The 18,377-nt window shown below is 40.7% G+C and overlaps 1 protein-coding gene across 1 annotated transcript in view; it reads left to right on the top strand.

Moving 5' to 3' along the window:
• Positions 1–2,628: 2,628 nt before the first annotated feature.
• The window catches only part of RESF1 (retroelement silencing factor 1), a 55,972-nt gene continuing 40,223 nt past the window's right edge, over positions 2,629–18,377 (top strand). The window contains exon 1 of the mRNA XM_063395628.1: positions 2,629–2,749. The gene's annotated coding sequence lies outside the window, so the exon portion shown is untranslated. The remainder of the gene's footprint in view (positions 2,750–18,377) is intronic.

Raw genomic sequence — 18,377 nt, 5'->3', positions numbered from 1 at the left:
CAGGTAAGGGGAAGGTAGTTTGTACAGCCCTCATTTCAGAGCTGGAGCTGAAGTGGTATTTGTGTAGGAGACCACAAGCAGTGCTGGGGTACAGTCAGTTCTCTAGTGGGTGAAGTAAAATCACATTTTGCCCCCAATAATGCCAGAAATGGCCTAACCTAAAGAGATAAAGTAATCTAACGTGTTACTTAACCCTGGATTGCTTAGTGTTAAGAATTCAGGTATGCACAAGTTAAGGCAAGAATAATTCAGGAAGCCAAAGAGCTGAAGCTGGCCTGGAGAAGCCCAGCAGCACAGAGAAATGTGGCACTGAGATGGATTCTGGGCAGGGCTCATGAGGGAAGGCTTTGCTTGGGCAGAAGCTGATCAAACATCCTAAGGCAGCCAGTGGTGTCACTGTGGTGAAATATTTTAGAGGAGGTAGACCTGAGTCTCTTGGAGTAGCTTTTTTCTCTTGTTTCTTTTCACTCATTCTCCCATTGTTACTTGGGAGATGAGCTTCACTTGAACTCCTTTCTGCTCACCCCAATACACAGGCTGTGTTTTGCACAATAGCCTTATAATGGTCCAATCAACATTTGTCCACCTTGTGCATCTTCTTAGCAGACATTTTCCAGCTGTTCTTGTTGCCTTTTATTTTGCCAGTGTTTCAATTGCTCATGCTGTAGCTTTTGCTTAAAATGCTCTGTCTTCCTTAAGCACTTATGTTAGCTTAATTCACAAAAAAATAGCTATTAGTGCTCAATTGCTTTGACCTGGTAGAAATGAGTAATTCACTTCATTTCCATAAGCCCCCACCAATTCACAACCCCAGTGATTATTTTGTGTCTATTCAATGATGCCATCTCTGACATGACGGTAAGATGACAACTATAATTATCTTAGTGATGGTCTGAATTGGAAATTTAGATTTACTTTGGACTTCTCTGTTGGGAGTTGATCTCTACAACCACTCATAAATCTTATGAGTTCTAATGGGAGGGGGTGATAGGAAATAGGGCTTTACAACTGAGAACAATAATGAATTTGACCATAAAAAGAGAACACATTTAAAACAAAATTGTGTAAATGGGACAGGCAAGAGAAGTGATATCATGGGAAGATGAATATCTATAAAATATAGAAAATTTATAGTGTCCAGTGAGGACTTGGAGCTGACATTTCTCCTTCCCTCTGTGTGATGAGTATGTTGGGGCTGCAATGTGATACCAAAATCAGCAAGGGAAGAGGCTTTCTAACACAATTTGGAAGTATTAGAATGACAATGGAGGTACAACAGACACTAAAGAAGGCTCCAAGCAGCAGCCCCTTATTATTGAAAAGCTTTCATACCTTTTCTCTGTACCCTTTCCTTCTTCTGCTGGAGCAGGTAACTCCTTCCTATCCCTTACACAAACACCTAACTCTGGTTGTCCCTTGTATAACATCCTACCTCATCTGTCCCTTGCACAACCACTTGACCCTTCCTCCTCCCAGCACAGCCAGCAGACTCTGACTGCCTCTTGTCCAGCTAACCCACTCTTTTATAACTCCCATCCTTATTGCACATAGCTGTGAGGGCAAGGCTGTTCCCTCTCCTCGGTAATTGACACAGCTGCAATTTATCAGGGGTGCCTTCAGCACTAGCTCTGTTCGTCCTCCCACATTCAAAAGCAGGCATTTCTTATTGCAGCATGCTGGACAGCTGGAGGATATTTCTTCTAATCTGCTGTGTCATGAAACTTTAGGACAAGGTATTTATTCCATCGTGATCATACATATTGATTACAGTGTACTGGCTGATACATAAACATCACTTTTCATAGAACTTATTTGCATGCATCTGCCTCTTACTGGAAGTCCTTTCATGGTCCTAGATGGTTGTCTGAAGGGGTCTCTGGTCATCATCAAGTGTCCCCAGTATTATAGATGATTTTGCAATAAATTTCTCTCAGCACTGTTGTTTCTCATTACATGGCTTTGGCACAAAAGCCACTATATTCCTCATTATCTATTTATCCACTGTTTCCACCTATGTTTAGCATCCTGTGTGTCTACTTTTACATTGTTATCTACTTCTTTGAAATTCATTTTTCCCGTACTTGGATAAGTAAGTCATCGTTCCATTCCATTCCTTTTTTTCAATTGTCTGTCACTAGGAGTGTGTAAGGGGGGCAGCTCCCCACTATACTCTTCTCCCTGCAGGAAGTTGCTGGGTCAGGGGCCCAGCTGGCGGATGTAAGTTCCCAGTACTCAGCAGTAAACAAAGTTTCGTGTGCTAAACTCTGGTCTAGATGTGCTGAGGCACTTCCTGATTTTTCCAGGACTGTTACAATCTGTAAGTGCTCATTGGTTTTTATGAGGCTGGTAACTTAACCTGAACAAGATGCTCCTGCTGCTCAGGTGTTTGTGGATGACAACAGGCAACAATAAAGAAACTATTTGTGAGGCAAATGTAGATCTACTATCTGGTTTGCAAGTCTCAAACAGAAGCAAGGCAATGCTGCTCACATTGTGTGCAAAATAAACATCTCTTGGGAAATAACGTCAGCGGCTGCTAGGAATTATGTAAGCAAAAATTAGGGGTAATTGAATATTTGGCACACTGCAAAGGCTCTCAGATGAAGTAAAACTTAAAGGGCATACCATGTAAATATGTGAGGGAAGTGGATAGTAATTGGAGTCATGCAGGTTTTTTAAGAGATGCAGTTGAAAAGTAACAGGAAAAACTACGTCTAAGAACAATTTGAGGACTTGATATTGGTTGCAGGTGAGTTATTTTGATCAAAATCTTTGCAAGAAGTAATTTTTTTCTTTGCTCTTTCTGCTTAGTTTGGAAACTCTCAAAGATGACAAAGCTTGAAAATTCCCATAAATAAAGTTCTGTTCTTTAATTAAACTTAGATATAACATAAACTGAACTTTCACAGAACACTCTAGAGTCTTCAGGTGATTTCAGAGAAATGGCTGGCAAATTCTGTTGGCTGACCAAGCAGTATGGGTGGACCAATACTGGCTGCACATATGAAGGAAAGAAACATGTTTTCAGCTTCTCTGCTTCTCTGAGGATGGCATCCATCTGGAATTTCTGCACTTGTCTAGGCTCCCCTGTTCTCTGCTTTGTGTTTCTTTAGTTTAAGCTTAACCCTTAGAAACTTGTCAGCCTGGCTGTGGGTGTCCTTGCCCTTCCCGTTCTGAATCCAATTAGCTCACATATGTTGTGCAATTCAGAGAAAGTCCAACTAAATCACAATTTATTAAAATATGGATATTGATTTAGTATGGATATCCAACTGTGATGAACAAAAGACTCTCTAACAGTTTCAAGTTAGAAAGTGTGTGTTTACTGAGACACCGGGCAGCGTGTGGGATGCTCCCTAATAAGCACCGTGAAAATCACAGGTGATTACAGGCAATTATTTACAAAAGTGTTGAATACAAATGCATATTCATAACCTGCTCACCTCCCATTCCCCGCTTCATACGGTAATTAGCAAAAAGCAATTAAGCAGGTAGAGTTTGTTTTTTGAAATGGGTCGGTGGTCCTTTTTATGGAGAGGGGTTGTGAAAGGAGGAAGGAATACAAGTTTTCTTAGTTCTGACGTTTCTACCTTTTCAATGTAGAATGATAAATGAGCTCCTGGTCGGACTCCTAGTTTCCTATCCTCGTGACTTTTCAATGGGTTTCTGAACACAGGAGGTTTGTAATAGCCTTGTGTCCTTGAAGTCTATTTATCAGATTCCCTGTTTCTCATTATAAGCACAGCTAAACAAACATACAGTTGACAAGCAATTAGTTATTCAAATCCGGGATAGCTAACTATTAACTTTTAATTTTAGCTAGGACTATCTATCTACTTTAGTTAATTCCAGAACTTGTCTAAAATCCTAGATTCTTTAAAGTTTGTGTCTCAGTTATACTTCCAGACTGATTTGTTTCTGTTAAACTGGCACCAAACTTGTAGTGCTGTTGAGGAAATAACATGCGAGCAAGGCAGGGAAGGGTGGATGATGCTGCCTGTTCATGCCATACAGAAATATGTATTCTGTGCCACATATTAATACAAACATTTCTGGGATATTCTGTTTAAAGTAAAAGAAAAGCTTGCAGAAACAGCTTTATGGAATGTTTAGTTAATGGTTGCTGTAGGAAAAGCTGTTGGGACACGGTTGTCAATAATCGTGCACTAGATAGGAGACAACAGGGAAGTGTGTCACGGGAAAGAAACCACAGGATAGAGATTTGAGTATGAAGGTCAGAGAACATATGCTTTTGGCTGCTTAGACATCTGTGAGACCTTTTAGCCTAAATAAGGAGAAGCTTCCTTAAACTGCAGAGTTACAGAGTAGTGAAACTTAAAAATTTTTTTCAAGTGTCTTCCTCTTCGGTGGTGGCAAGAGGGAAAGAAAGAAAAATAAGGAACTAAATTTATTTTACAAAAAATAACCCCCCAAAAAAAGAAAAAAAAAAAAGAAAAAAAAAAAGAATACTTCTTGAACATAGATTGAGTAAATCTCATTTTTGAAAAGTCTAGTCTTATAACTTAACCAACCACAGACTTGCTCACATTTTACTTTGTCTACTGCCTAGTTTTGTCTTGTGCAAAGCCACATTACCAGTTACAATGCTTTGTGTCTAAAAATTACCAGAAATATAGTGCTGCTGAGTTACAAGAGCATAGGTGTTGAGGAATACACGTAGCGCAGGTAGGCCAGGTTGCAAGCTGCAGGTTGAGCTGTGGTGCTGGGAGCTCCAGGCAATGAGATATGAACTGTCTCCAACTCTCTACATGAAAAAGGGCACCATGGGGACATGAGGGTCAGCTGGGTAACTGGACACCCAGAGGCACACCAGGAGCCCGGGACTCAAACCCACAGATTACAGCAGGCTTAGACTGTGAGAGTATAAAGGCTCAGGAATTCTTTTGTTTGGGGTCCCTTCTCGGAGGCACCAGCTCAAGCTGTTCCTTTAGCTGTTACTCAACTTAATTGCTGCTGCACCACAATTAAGTTCCTTGAAGGAACTAGACATCTGAGCCTGCAAAGGGACCTCAGTCTCAGCAGTGAAAGCCTCTGGTGGTGGGAATGTGACTGCCAGAGTGGCTCCTGCATGGTCAGACAGGAGAGTTTCCTCAATGATATAGCAGACTGGTATATTCTGAGGTTTACCCTGCAGGCATGGGGTAATGTGATGGACACGCTTGATCCCTGCCTGTCCTTTGGTTCAGACTCCCCAAGAAACAACCGGCCTCAAGTCCTTGGGGTGCAGTTGCAAGCTGTTAAGCCCCTGTCCTACCTACGAGGGAGTGAAGGCATTTTGAAAATATATGTTTCAAAAGATGGTTTCAAAACCCGAAGGTTAAATATAGCCAAAAGTACAGAACGAGATATCAGAGCTAAAACAAGATATTTGTCTTGTTATTGCTGTTGACTTGCAGCCAACTACTTCACTGTACAAGCACAGACATCCCGTGCAAAGCTTTGAGCTCCCTTTGCTGAAGCTGAAGCATGGCAATGACACTTCCCTGCAGTCACTCCTTGGGCTTGAGAGATCCCTTACCCATGACAGGTTCTCATGAAGGGACTGAGAGCTGAATTCATACTGTGAAGGATTACTGACCTATGTAGCTACTCAGGTGTTTGAGTGTGGGTAATTCCATTAGAAGTGAACCATTGATGAAGTCTCAGACCAAGACAGGATCCAGCTGTACCTAGTAAAGGAGCAAAGGGATCTACTCTGCACCTCATGACTCAACAAGAGTCCTTCTTACTCTGCATACCTCCAGTCCGTGTCTGAGCCATTCTAACTCAATTTTTCTTTGTATGTCTTCTCCATGCAGTAATTAATAAAGTGAACTTTGCCATTGAATGTGAAGAATTTCCTCATTATCTTTACCATTCTCTGAGTTAGCCACTTGAACAAAAAAACATTCTACACACCATGCTATAGCCGAAGAAATATATATATATTTCACACTACTATTTCTAAGTTTTGTTCATAGCAGAAATAACAGAATCTATATTCATACAGCAAAGTTTTCCAACATTATACATATAGCATACATTTTTAATATTTGCAAAAGACCAATAATATAATATGTACTTATAACAGGCAGAAAATAAACCCCCTTGCATTCAAGCTTGACCTCAGAGATCAGAGGGGCTGGGTGAGGCATGTTTTAGTTTCTGATTATAACCAATTTGGCACAATAGGTCGTATTCAGTAAGAACTTTCATGATCATAGGTTAACAAAAAGTGTAGTTTATTTTCAAGCAACAGGTTATGGATTCTTGTTAGATTACCAGTGATAAATGCACCAGGTCTACAAAATAGAAGTGTACAGTGCTATTTACAGGTGTTCCTAGGTATACTCCAGTGCAGTTTGGTGGAGGTGCAGATTTTAACAGAGATGTTGCTGCTCTGGGGAGGACAGAGCAGCCAGCCTACAATCTTGTTTACAAAGTGGGTTCATATTCTTATTCTCACAAAGTCGAGGATTTGAAATATAAAATTCATACTTTTGGCAGAACAGAGATGTGACTGTAGTCAAATATGATTGGTTCAGGAACATTGTATCCTGCAAATGCAGGATTCCATTCGGGAACAGCAGTTGTCTTCTGTTGATATAGGTGGGGATATTTTTAATATGCAAATTAGAGACACTGAGGGTCTTTGGTTATCTTTGGTCAAATGGATTAATGTGACTTATAGAGAAACAAAGACATAAGAGAACCATGACACTTCAGCATCCTCCTGCTCTGGGTGAGGCAGCAGCGAAGGCCATCTGACCTTCCCCAGAGAGTCTTACATCCTCGTCTCCTCAAAGGACATGAGTTATCACCAGGCTCCCAAGGATGAGAGGGGTGAGGCTGGTACAGAGACACTGTTGTTGTTCTGTGCTTCACAGAGACAACACTGGGCTGTGAGGCCTCTGCTTCCTCACAGACAATGTTCTGTTGTTGAGCCTTGCTCCAGCCAGGTGCAAGACAAGCATGACTTAGCTCATGTTTTTGCTTAACCATCCTCATCAATTCTTCATGAGAATTTTGGATGGCAAATCATGGCAATTATCAATCCTGAGACAGCAAGCCTGGCAGATTTCCACAAGTATCATCTAAAGAGCAAATCAGAAGTGTGGATGTGTGCATTTAGAAATGTTATTAACATTTTACAGATGTGATGCACTCCTTTTCCTTTTCTACCCACAACACAAATGAACCTGCATGGGTATGTTTTTGAGAGGCCACTTTGACACACAGCACAGTAGGATGGTTTCCTGATTCATTTTAATATCTTAAAAATTAAATGTTGACATTTTGATATGTTGAATGCGATGGGAATCAACAGAGTCCGTGATAAGAGGGGCTTGCAGTGGGTTTCAGTGAAAAAGGTCAGAGGGTTAATTACATGATTAATCTTTGACAAGGCTGATTGTCAAATTATTACAAATATTTTAGAATCATGATGGGTCATAACAAAGTGATACAGCTGCTCGAATATTAATGTTTTGTGTAATGTGTTAGATATTACCTGCGCTCAAAAAAACAACAACAAAGTGAAATAAAAAGAGTCCTTGTGTTCCTTTATTGTTCCTTTTTTAATAGAAAGGATTTCAGTGTCTTACCAAATTTGTTGGTTTGGGTTTTTTACTCATAATGTTTTACCTTAAAGTTGTGAAATAATGATGGAGAAAGTCACCTAGTCTTACTATCTGAACCAAACTTTGGAGGTATTTTTGTTGTTAATCAGTAGCTATATCTAGGCAGTTAGGATTAAGCAGCTGCATTGTGAAACTTATAGAAACTTGTAGGCTTGGCTAATCCTTTGTTTTAAGGAAAAGGGAGCACAATCCTGAGATGAATGGACTGTCTGGATGAGAGCCATCAGTAGTGAAGTCAGCAGGACTGAGCAGTAACTCGTGGAATAGTAGTTCTGGCAGGGGAATTGTGACCACTGACACATTGACCACCTCCTCAAAATGGACCCCCAACACAAATGGAGGGAAGAACTATCCACATGGACTAATCAGCATCAGAAGTGAGAGATAAAAATTAGCAAATACAGGTTTGAGTGCTAAATAATGAAAAGCTATATGATTTGTAATCAATTAATGCTGAATTGTTTATTTATTAAAATGTATAAATAGTGTAAAGGTTTGATGACTGGGGAGTCAACCCTTTGGGGGTTACCCCATACCTCCTTACTTTGTGCAAACTACAGTAAAGGAATAGAAATATTTCTCCTTGATATATGAGTTTGAGTTGCCCACTGGGTAATGACCCTTCATTTGGGACAATAAAAGCACAACAAGGACACAAAAATATGCTAAAACTAATATTTAGAGGCATAAATGTAAAACTTCATTTGTAGGAGTATTGATGGTCTCGTGAGGATGGAAAAGGGCTCCTCTGAAGTCAGTTGAATTGGAGATGGTTAAAAGATTGCATTGATCTTAAGAGGGTCTGGTCACAGGAAATACTGATGTGCGAAAAAGACTCCAAAACTCGGAGTTTTAAAGTAGGTATGAGGTTTATTCAGCGCTGGGTGCGATGCAATGCGAGATAATTCCCAAAGGCATGCGCACCTCACTTCACGTTTCTCTTTTATCCTCTAGAATGTTACATATGTATTGAGTTTCACAATACCCTCATGCATATTCATCCTTTGGCTCCTCCCCTCCCCACTTTGTATGCTAATTAGCTCATCAGTCTTTTGCGCCTGCGCAGTTGTCTCTGGTGGTCTCCTCAGAGTCCCAGGGATGAAGGAAGAAGTCTTCCTCTCGACTCCTCTGAGATGAACTTTTGACCCCACTGCCCTGTGCATGCTCACCGGTGCTCTGGTCACAGTTCAAGCTGTAAGGTCAGTTTTATCTGTCCCCAGGGGTGCAAGGCGCCTGTTATCTTAGGATCTTTGGTTAACTTGCATTCTTGTCTCCTGCTTTGGGTAAGCATTCTCCTTCTTATCAGGCATCCCTGCATTCCTACATACTTCTGTTTTTCTAAGGGCAGCAATACATCATCTGAATGCCTACTCTTTTAATGAACTTCTTCTAATTTCTGTGATTAATATCCTCTAATTTCCAATATCATATTTCAATACTAGTGCAGCAATGTATGGCCTGCATAGGAAATACCCTGGTGAGAACTTATGGGGGTGACTTAGTTTGGAACAAACTGAAATAATCTTACTTTCAGTCCTCCACACATGCACCAGAGGTGTGTGGTGTCCAAGGAGGCTACTCAGATTCCAAACAGCTGGGCCTGTGGATTCAAGCTGTGTGATCACCAGGCAGGCACCATGACACCATCCAGATGTCTTATATCCATGACCTGTTGAGACAGAGAGGACAAGTGATGCCAAGTATGAGGCACTCCTCAGCTCCTTGGTGGTTGTCAGCTTGTTGACCATGGGCAGGGTTTGGATATGTAGTTTTGTATCTTCACAGTGATCAATTGTGTTTCTATCTCTAGGCATCATCAGGAGTCATTACAGTTCTTTGTCTATGTGTCTGTCCTGTGAAACTGGATGGTTCTTGATGAGCTGCTAGTTGGGTGCTGTTAACACAGGCCCTTCTCCCTGATGGGTGCACTTGGCTGTCTCCACACCCAGACATTCCCACTTATGTTCCATTCACACCAATTTTAGCCTTTCTATTACAGTTCTCACAGTTAAACTTGTGGACATGGCTGTTGTTAGCTAATTATGTTGCAAAGACCTTAGGCCAGGCCTACATTCCTTTCCTTTGACCCAGAGTAGTGTTCATCACCAGGGTGCTTTTATTTATTTTTTTTTACTTTGTAGTGACAGCTTATTGACAGAAACTAATAAGTCTCAACTATACTAACAAAGAGTGATCCTGCCAGCATACTTATGCCTCTTGAGGAAATCTACATGAAAAAAGACATTTTACCACTCTCCTGGTAAAATGTAAAAGTTTAATAAAGGACAATAGGAGACAAAGATAACAAAGCAAATTTTAAAGGCTGGGTGCTTGGCATTCAGCTAAGAGCACACCTGCTATTTCAGAGACACCTTTTACATACCTTTTCTATTGTATCATCCTATTGCACATTCATAAACTATTGTGCATATTTAAATTTTTCCCCAAAGTAGTTTACATGTTCCAGGAACTGTTTAGCGTGGCTCCTCCTTGGGTCCACCTTTTCAGAGCATATGCATTTCTTGGCTGTGGTTTTAGTCCATTCTGACTATCATTTCCAGCTTGGGTTTTGGTCCCATGCTTTCTACAGACAGTAGGTGTTGATAGCTGGCATATCAAGTAGCAGGGTTCTTCATCATACATTCACTGGATGTTACCCCAACCAAGCAGGCAGTTCAATTACCACAAGCATAACTATAACAGCTATTTCACTACTATGTCTAAGTTTAGTTAATAGCAGAAATAAAAACTATATCTTCGTAGCAAAGTTACTTTAACATTATACATATAGCATCCATTTTTATATTTGCGAAAAGCCAATATTATAATATGTATTTATAACACCTATATGAACTATGCACAAACGTCTTCAGCTTTTCTTCATCTTTCTCTTATTTTTGTAATAGCTGTGCCCTGTTATTATTATAGTTACCACGTAGTATATATATCTGTTGTGGGAAGGATGTCAGCAGGTTTTTTTTCTTCCAATGATAACAGGACACTTATTATATGTAGTGATGCTGATCAGAACCCAGAGTTCTGTGCACCCAGTCCTGAAGAAGACAAGAATCCAAGCAATGTCTCTTGCAGTCTCATGCCCACACTGTAGAGGAACTCCCACCTCTGCAGTGAGAATGGTTGATTTTTCTCTGGGAGGTTGTGGTTAGGGTCCTGTTTGATAGGGAGCTCTTTGTCTTCAGCCACACAACTGAGACCGCCCTTCCCCCCTGATAAGGGCTTGATGAGCAAGCCCATGCACCGCACCTAATGTGGTTAACCTCACTTTTAGCTCCTCATTTGGTAACAACTGGAGTCGAGGTCCATTGTGTGGGATTGGACAGACCTGCTCTGCTACCTCCTACAATTTACATTGATTCTTATGGAGCCTTTTTAGATTTACTTGCTTTAACAGAAAGGGGCTCTTCATTTGGAAGCAGTGTTTGGGGAAGCACCAGCAGAGAATTCAAGTCCTGGTCTGAGTGGGGAGTAGATGGCTGCTTGTCCTGGGAATGAAAGGGGGAATCATTCCCTTGAAAGGCCACCCAGGGCAGAGGCAGCCAACAGCTGCCTAGCAGCAAGCAGCTCTTTCAGCATGCTCAAAGCTCTTTCTAGCTCCAGACACTTGTGGTACCATGCCTGGAAGAGGAACTGCAGTGTCTAGAAAATTGGAACAATGATGATGTTCAAGGGAGAGTGAGCTGAAAATTTACACTGCTGCTTAAAAAGTAATAGATTTGTGAGAATGAGAGTATTTTCTTGGAAGTGGTGGATTTGCTTTTGATTCAGGATCAGGAGTCTTAGTTAAGATCCATCAGAATGATGTGAGGAATGTTAGGGTCCAATAATTAAAAGATGCCTCTACCTGAATTAATGTGCAAACCAGATCATATGCCAAGGTCAATGGTACAAATTTTGCCTAACAATAAATGTGAGATAGAGAGAAATAGGAAGAGAAGTGGGGGAGAAAAAGAGAAAGATTATAGTCACCACCACATGGGTACTCTCATGCTAACTTCTTTCATGGCAAGAGATATAAAATACCTTTCCACACCCTCCATGCAAACCTCCATTTGCTCATCTACTCAGAATTTTGTGCCTAAATCTGTTCAAGCTGTGTGTTTAAAACAGGTACTTTGTGGCTAAATTTACCTGCGACAAACACCGCAAGATTAGCGAAATGATATAAAAAAACTCATCATAAATGTTCTCTACGACATATGTACACATGTTTCTAAAACCCCACAGAAGTGCAGGGAATTTATAGAAGCACAAAGCTGTTTGTACTGGTCACAGCAGATAGGAGTTCATCCAACAGTCCTGAAAATCTTCCAAACAAGCTCTAAATACCTACACTGAGGGGAAAAAAAACAAACCCAAACAAACTGACACTAAATACCTATGCTAAAGGAGGAAAAAACCTCCAATGCCCTAAGGCTTAATTAATCAGAAAAGCCATAGCTTTATGAGCCAAAGGAGAATAAAGATTGAATCCCAGAAAACCCAGGTTCTTCACCATGACTTTTGCATCACCCATGCAGGGTTCCTGCAAACTACAGCAAGGAGGAGTAACTATTTGCTTGCCCTTCCATACCTGACAGAATACATGATTTCCAGAGGAGGGTCTTTCATAAAATCCACTCATACTTCAGGGAATTAGGTAAACTGATTAGAAAAAAAAAAGGCTATAAAACACTTTTATGGTACTAGAAAATCCTCAAGTTAATGGAGATGCAGAGAAATCAAATCAAACCATCAGAAAAACCTCAAAGGAAACAGTAACTGCAACATTTAGATTACCACAGGTCCCAGAGGCTGATCCTCTACAAAAGCTTCAGCCAAGTTTAGCCTGTCTGAATCAATGCCAATGGCTAAATGGCAAAGTTACACCCTTCAGAGCTGGGGCACTCCACTCAACCTCAGACTCTTCTCTCAAGAGACCAATTTGCAAATAAACAGGGCTGCAAAATGGCCTTTGAAAGGCAGCATTCTGTTTAGCATTTAGGTAGAAAAGGAAGTGTGTTTAAAGAGAGTTTGTAGTCAGCAAAGGGACAGATCTCTGAACTACCTCTGAACCTAGCCCTGAACAGGCAAAGTCTATACTTACCAGTCTATATTTTGGGATGAAATATTTCCATCACACTATATCATCACTAGGACTCTCATGAAAATTATGGAAACTCAAGAGAGGAGCTGAACAAATGGTGGCTGGTGTTGTAACAAACCCTATCCCTTCAAGATAACCATCAGAACCCAGGAATCAAGGCCCCACTGCAGAGAAGTGGGGAAAAGATGACACCATAAATCTGCCAAACAAGGAGATAACACTGGAACAAACTGTTGATAAGGCCAAAGTAGAATTTTGGTTGAACTTTTGTGCTAACCTTTAGTTATTTGCAAAGTAAAATACACACCCGTTGCCGGCGCTTGAGAGACTGGACTCCATTTAGGTGCAAGCAAGAAGTCATGAAGTTGTCTATTGTTCACAGAGCTTGATTTATATACTCTTACAGCTTTAGATAAAATTTTCCACTGCCAAGCAATAATCACATTATTAAAGTTTCTTACCAATAATGCTTAACCACAATCTTGCAGGTGCAGTCCTACATTACCTCCTTAAAACAAAGCACCACATTCCTTCTCGCTTCCTCCCTTACATTTCTGTTTGAAGTTCCCAAGGTTTCTGGCCCACCAAAGCCAAGATGTGCACACCATCCATCATCTCTGTAGTACTCTCTGCTCTGCTGCCCAGCTGCCTCCCCATACCCATAAGCTAGTATCCTCCTACCCAAGTAACTCCCCACAAAGCATGCATGGTAAAAAAAATGATGCTGTGCCTTTTCACAAAGGTGGGAAGATATGCTCACAATGAATAATGGTTTAGACTGTTGTGTGTAGGGGAAATGTTTCTCTTTCACAGTCTGAAGTGTATAAAAGCGGATAGCTGGACTACTGAGTGGGTGCTAACTTTGGATTTACCATCTCTGAGCAGACATGAAATAAATGTCTCAGCTCTGTGGGAATTGGCTTCTTGCACACTGGGTAGAACCCATATTTGGGGCTGCACTGGGGCTGTTGTAGCTGGCAGTCACTAGCTTGGTTTTGCCGTTGTTTTGTCACAAAACGCTCTGTAAGGTCTAAAGTTCTCTGCAGTGTTGGGCATGACACACATATCCTCCAGAGAGGTGACCCAAGAAAACTGTAAGACTGCTTTTAGGGCATTTGGTAAGCTTCTGTTTTTAAGACACTAAACAATCCTGGGTTGCTAGGTCCACAAATACTTATGCCTTAGAATATGCCTTAGCAACTTTTAAAACAGTGTATTAACCTATATTGAAAGCATCCTTACTAAAGTGATCCAGAAGAAATGGAAGGCAAACAGACAATACAATCTAGAAGCAAAAAGTTTACCTATGGTGGGTCCAGCTAGAACCTATTTGACAACAGAATAGACAAATACAACTAGTAATTTAACTTATATACATGATGTTAGTGATTGATGGCATTAAAATAGAATGGAATCCTAATCTGCAAATGAACCCCAAACTTTTATTTGTAACTTATGACGCAGACATTTGCATCATGAATACTCAGGTTGTTCTGGAAGTGAGAGTAGAAATGTGCTTGGGCAAGTGGAAACATACGAAGAAGCAGCAGAACAAGAACTATGGCATATTTTGTTATCTAAGGTCAGAAGTTCACCTGGGTCACAGTGCAACCTGTGAATGGTTTCATTCAATGACCACAGAACAAGAAAATGAAACCATGAGATAAGATGACAGAAGGATAATGGAACTGGGCTGGAGCCAGAATGGAACTAGAAAAGGAAAACAAAAGCAAAACAATGACCCAGCAGTGTTGTCTGAGATTCACATGCAGTGAAATTAAATACCAAGATTACAGTAACTGTTGACTCTCAAGCAGTTTGTTTTTAGCAATGAAGAGGAACTTAGGAAATGTAGACAGGATTTAGTACTAGCATGTCCTGTCCAACATGTTGAGCACAAACTGTCCAGGCCAGATTACCTGGACACACACATACTGATACTTCTGCTGGTGAAAATATGAGTAAACAGAGTCAGCTGATCTATGAAGTAGAAATCACTTTCTTTATCTGTAGAGTCTTGAAGTGAGTTTTGTTAAATTAACTGCCATATAAGTTGGCAGAGAATCCAAAGTGAGAAGGCAAGAAGAGATCTTTCCACCACTTCTTTGTGGAAGGAAGTGGTTAGACTCATTCACTGGAAAAGAAAGAAAAGGTAGGACCACACATAGTGACTGATGATTTAGAGCATAAAAAAGCTGATTTCTGTATAGTCACTGGGTGTGGGTGTATTGATGCAGAGATTTGTGGAACACTAAGGTAGGCAAATATAAAATGTGTCTGAAAGCACCAGCAGAAAGAGTTAAAACAGAAGGGTTAAAAGAATTGTGACTTTTGGCAACATAAAGACCAGACTGTTACCAAGACATCAGAACATCAGTGAACATACTGAGAAAATGAAGGATGGAACTTGTGGGAGTTGGACTGGCAGGGACTGAGACTGAGTTGGCCCTGGCCAGCTGTGAAGAAGGCATCAATCTCAGGCCAGGGGAGATGAGATGCTAGGATTGGAAATACCTTGTTAGGTCATGGAGACAAGGATGGGATTGTGGGTATAGTTATACCATATAAGTTGCACCATATAAGGCTATGTTCTGAGTTCTTGTTCATGATTGGTTAACAATGCTTTACATATAAGGTTATGTTAATGCTCATTGGTTCACTGTTCTGTTAGAGAGGCTATATATTGTTATGTTTGCCCCATTGTTGGGTCTTTCAAGGTTGCCCCATGCTGTGTTCAGCATATGTTCTTTTGTTGGCTCAGGCTATCATTAAAGTTGTTTTTAGGGCTTACTCAATTGTTTCTGTCCCTGTTTCAATTCCCACACTGGCTGGTCTGGTTATGAAGTCACATCGTCCGCAACAGGAACTGAAGATGTGGAGAATGGCAGGAAGATAAAGAACAGCATTTGAACCATAAAATCTCCAGAGGGAGACACATAGAGGGCTGTAGCAGCAAAGGTAGTTCAGGAAGGTCAGACAGGATGAAAAAAGTTTACAGCCACTGCCAATGCCAGAAGTAGCTTGAAGAGTGAAAGGCACATTCAAAACCAACTTGTTTTTCCCCAGTCAAAAGAGACAGGATGACCACTCTTCAGCTGATATTCCCTTATCATAAGTCATTTTGGCCAGACCACAGACTCTCTTAGTGATCTGGTCAAGACAAATGAAATATAACAGATATATTATATATACACCTAATGACAGGTATTAGTGGTATGTGTTTGATGCTCTAAGACTACTGAATGTGAGCTAAATCATATTGCTTAAAACAAAGCACCCTCTCATTCTTATTTTGCTACATTAGCAGCAGCAGCACAGACTGAGAGTTGACTTATTGAATAAAGAAAACAAAAGATCTGGGTAGATGAATTATAGGTGTTGGCTGATAACAAATAGGTTTAGAAATAAAAAAGAGAAAATAGAAGTTGTGTGGTAGAATACCCACCTGAATATAACTGAAGAACAGGGACCTAGTCATTGGACTGATGATGGCATGGCACACTGCACAGACCCTATCCATGGTGAGGGTTGCCAGCTCTTTGGTCACCTGTGCACTCCTGTAGTGAGTGCTTTGCTCACAATGTCTTCAGACCCAATAGCAATCAGATTTGAGATGTAGAAACTTAGCCTTGGAAACTCCCTTGGCAAAACATCCTAATATCCTTATTACATTAATAATCATACAGTTCCTAGGAAGAATAAATGCAACCAGTGATCACAGACACATGGTGTTTCCCACGGACAGAAAAATATACTGCATGTGTGCTCATGATTAAACAAATTGATTAATTAATTACAAAATCTTTGAATTATACATTAGCCTCATGAATACCATGTGACCATTGCTAAATCCTAACAAGTGCATTTAGTAAGTGGGAACTGTGGGGGTGCATCCTCACCCCCTCTTCTCTGGCCTGCTAGCATCTGCTCTCAATAATTGTGGTCCTGGCCTTTTTGTAAGAGCAGAGCAGTGAAGCACCCCTGACTGAACTGGGAACTCTTGCAAGGCTGAGGTGGGAGCAGCACTGACCCCACCATGAACTCCTGCTGCCTGGCCAAGATGGAGAGGAGAGTGGGAATAATCTGTCATGCCCTGACAATCGGGAAACATCCCTTATCTGAATTGTAGCCTGAGTGGAACAGTACCACCCTTACTGGAATTTTAAAAATTTCAGTAATTGCCAGTCCCGGATTGCAGCCAGAAAATTTACTGGTGACTGAAGCCAACCATCTCATGACCCTATACATAGCATTCCTAAGTAAGACCCTTTGAGCTCTTCTGAACTGCAGTGAGCTGCACCAGCATCTCCCTCCGAGTGGGACCTCTCAGAGTGTGTGAACTCCCAAGTCTGTGAAACTTGGAGGACCTTTGGCTGGTTATGGGACCCGGGCTAATATCCCAGCTACTCAAGGCTCAGCCTCTGCCATTAAGAAATACCAAAAGGCATTAAATGTGTATATTTCACTCATTCTTGATGGAAATTTTTAATAGGTGTGCCTTTGTACATAAACGTATCTTTGTGTGTGTGTGTGTGTATTGACTTGAACATCCTATAGCAAATATCATATACGTGTTATTATCTCGAATCCATAACTGTCATTGTTGTCATGATTGTAGCTGATTATTGGTTAGTTTAATGTTTAAGGGCTGCTAAACCCTTAAGACATAAACCATTTATCAAGTCCAAGCCTAAGTTTGTATCCAGCTGCATGCAGACTCCTCTGTGAGAAGGAGTTTAGAGAGGGTCACCCTTACTCCTTTCTAACTTACACCTTTTACATTCCTAATCTCCATATAAATCACTCTAATTTATTTTGGTTTTTGTTTATATGTATTATGCATGTAATAAGTAGTAGAGTGAACCTTGCCATCAATCTTTGTTGTTCTTTTGCAAATTCATACTGAAATCTGTTTTCACCAAAACCTTTGATGATGATTCTTTAAGCAAGTGAAACCATGCATTTTTTGACAGGTCCAAGGTGGGAAGAAGCTGTAAGACAGTTGAAATTGGCAACTTTTCAAGCCACAAAACTAAAAATGCCAGATTCAACACATCCTTCTTAGCCACCATGCCAACCGCATTGCCAAAGGCAATAGTCTTGCCACAAAAAAAAAATCAGAAAGGCAAGATGGTCACAGCTACAACCCCAAGAAAACCAATCAGCTGCAAATCAGGTGATACAGTCCATTTTTGGAAATGTTTAGACTAAACAAATATTCTGGGTATATGTGGTCAGAGATCCTGAAATCCCCTTTAAGGCATAGCTTATCAGGTTAACTGGGAGGAAAAAAGTTTCCTAGATTTGTATTGCCCGAACAAGTAAATACTCCCAAAAATTCAACTCTTGGCCCAAGTGGTTGTATCCACATTACAACAGGCTTCAAGTGGAAGTAATGAGAGACAATAGGAACCACAGAGGTGTATTTGCCCTTACTAAGGTAAAACGGAAATAGCATGATTATATAATGGTAGTGATTGATTCTGCACACCTGATTCTGAGACAGTGGTGCCTGTGCCATTCGTTATTATATTGGAGTTATAACTGTTACCCTGCTTGTGGTATATGGGCATTGTTGTTGTTGTGGTCTTAGGTGTACATCTAAAGATGGTTCCTGTTCTGACCCCAGCCAT

Source organism: Prinia subflava, chromosome 4 (genome assembly GCF_021018805.1).
Source record: "Prinia subflava isolate CZ2003 ecotype Zambia chromosome 4, Cam_Psub_1.2, whole genome shotgun sequence".
NCBI lineage: Eukaryota > Metazoa > Chordata > Aves > Passeriformes > Cisticolidae > Prinia > Prinia subflava.
This window is presented reverse-complemented; position numbering and strand designations above follow the sequence as displayed.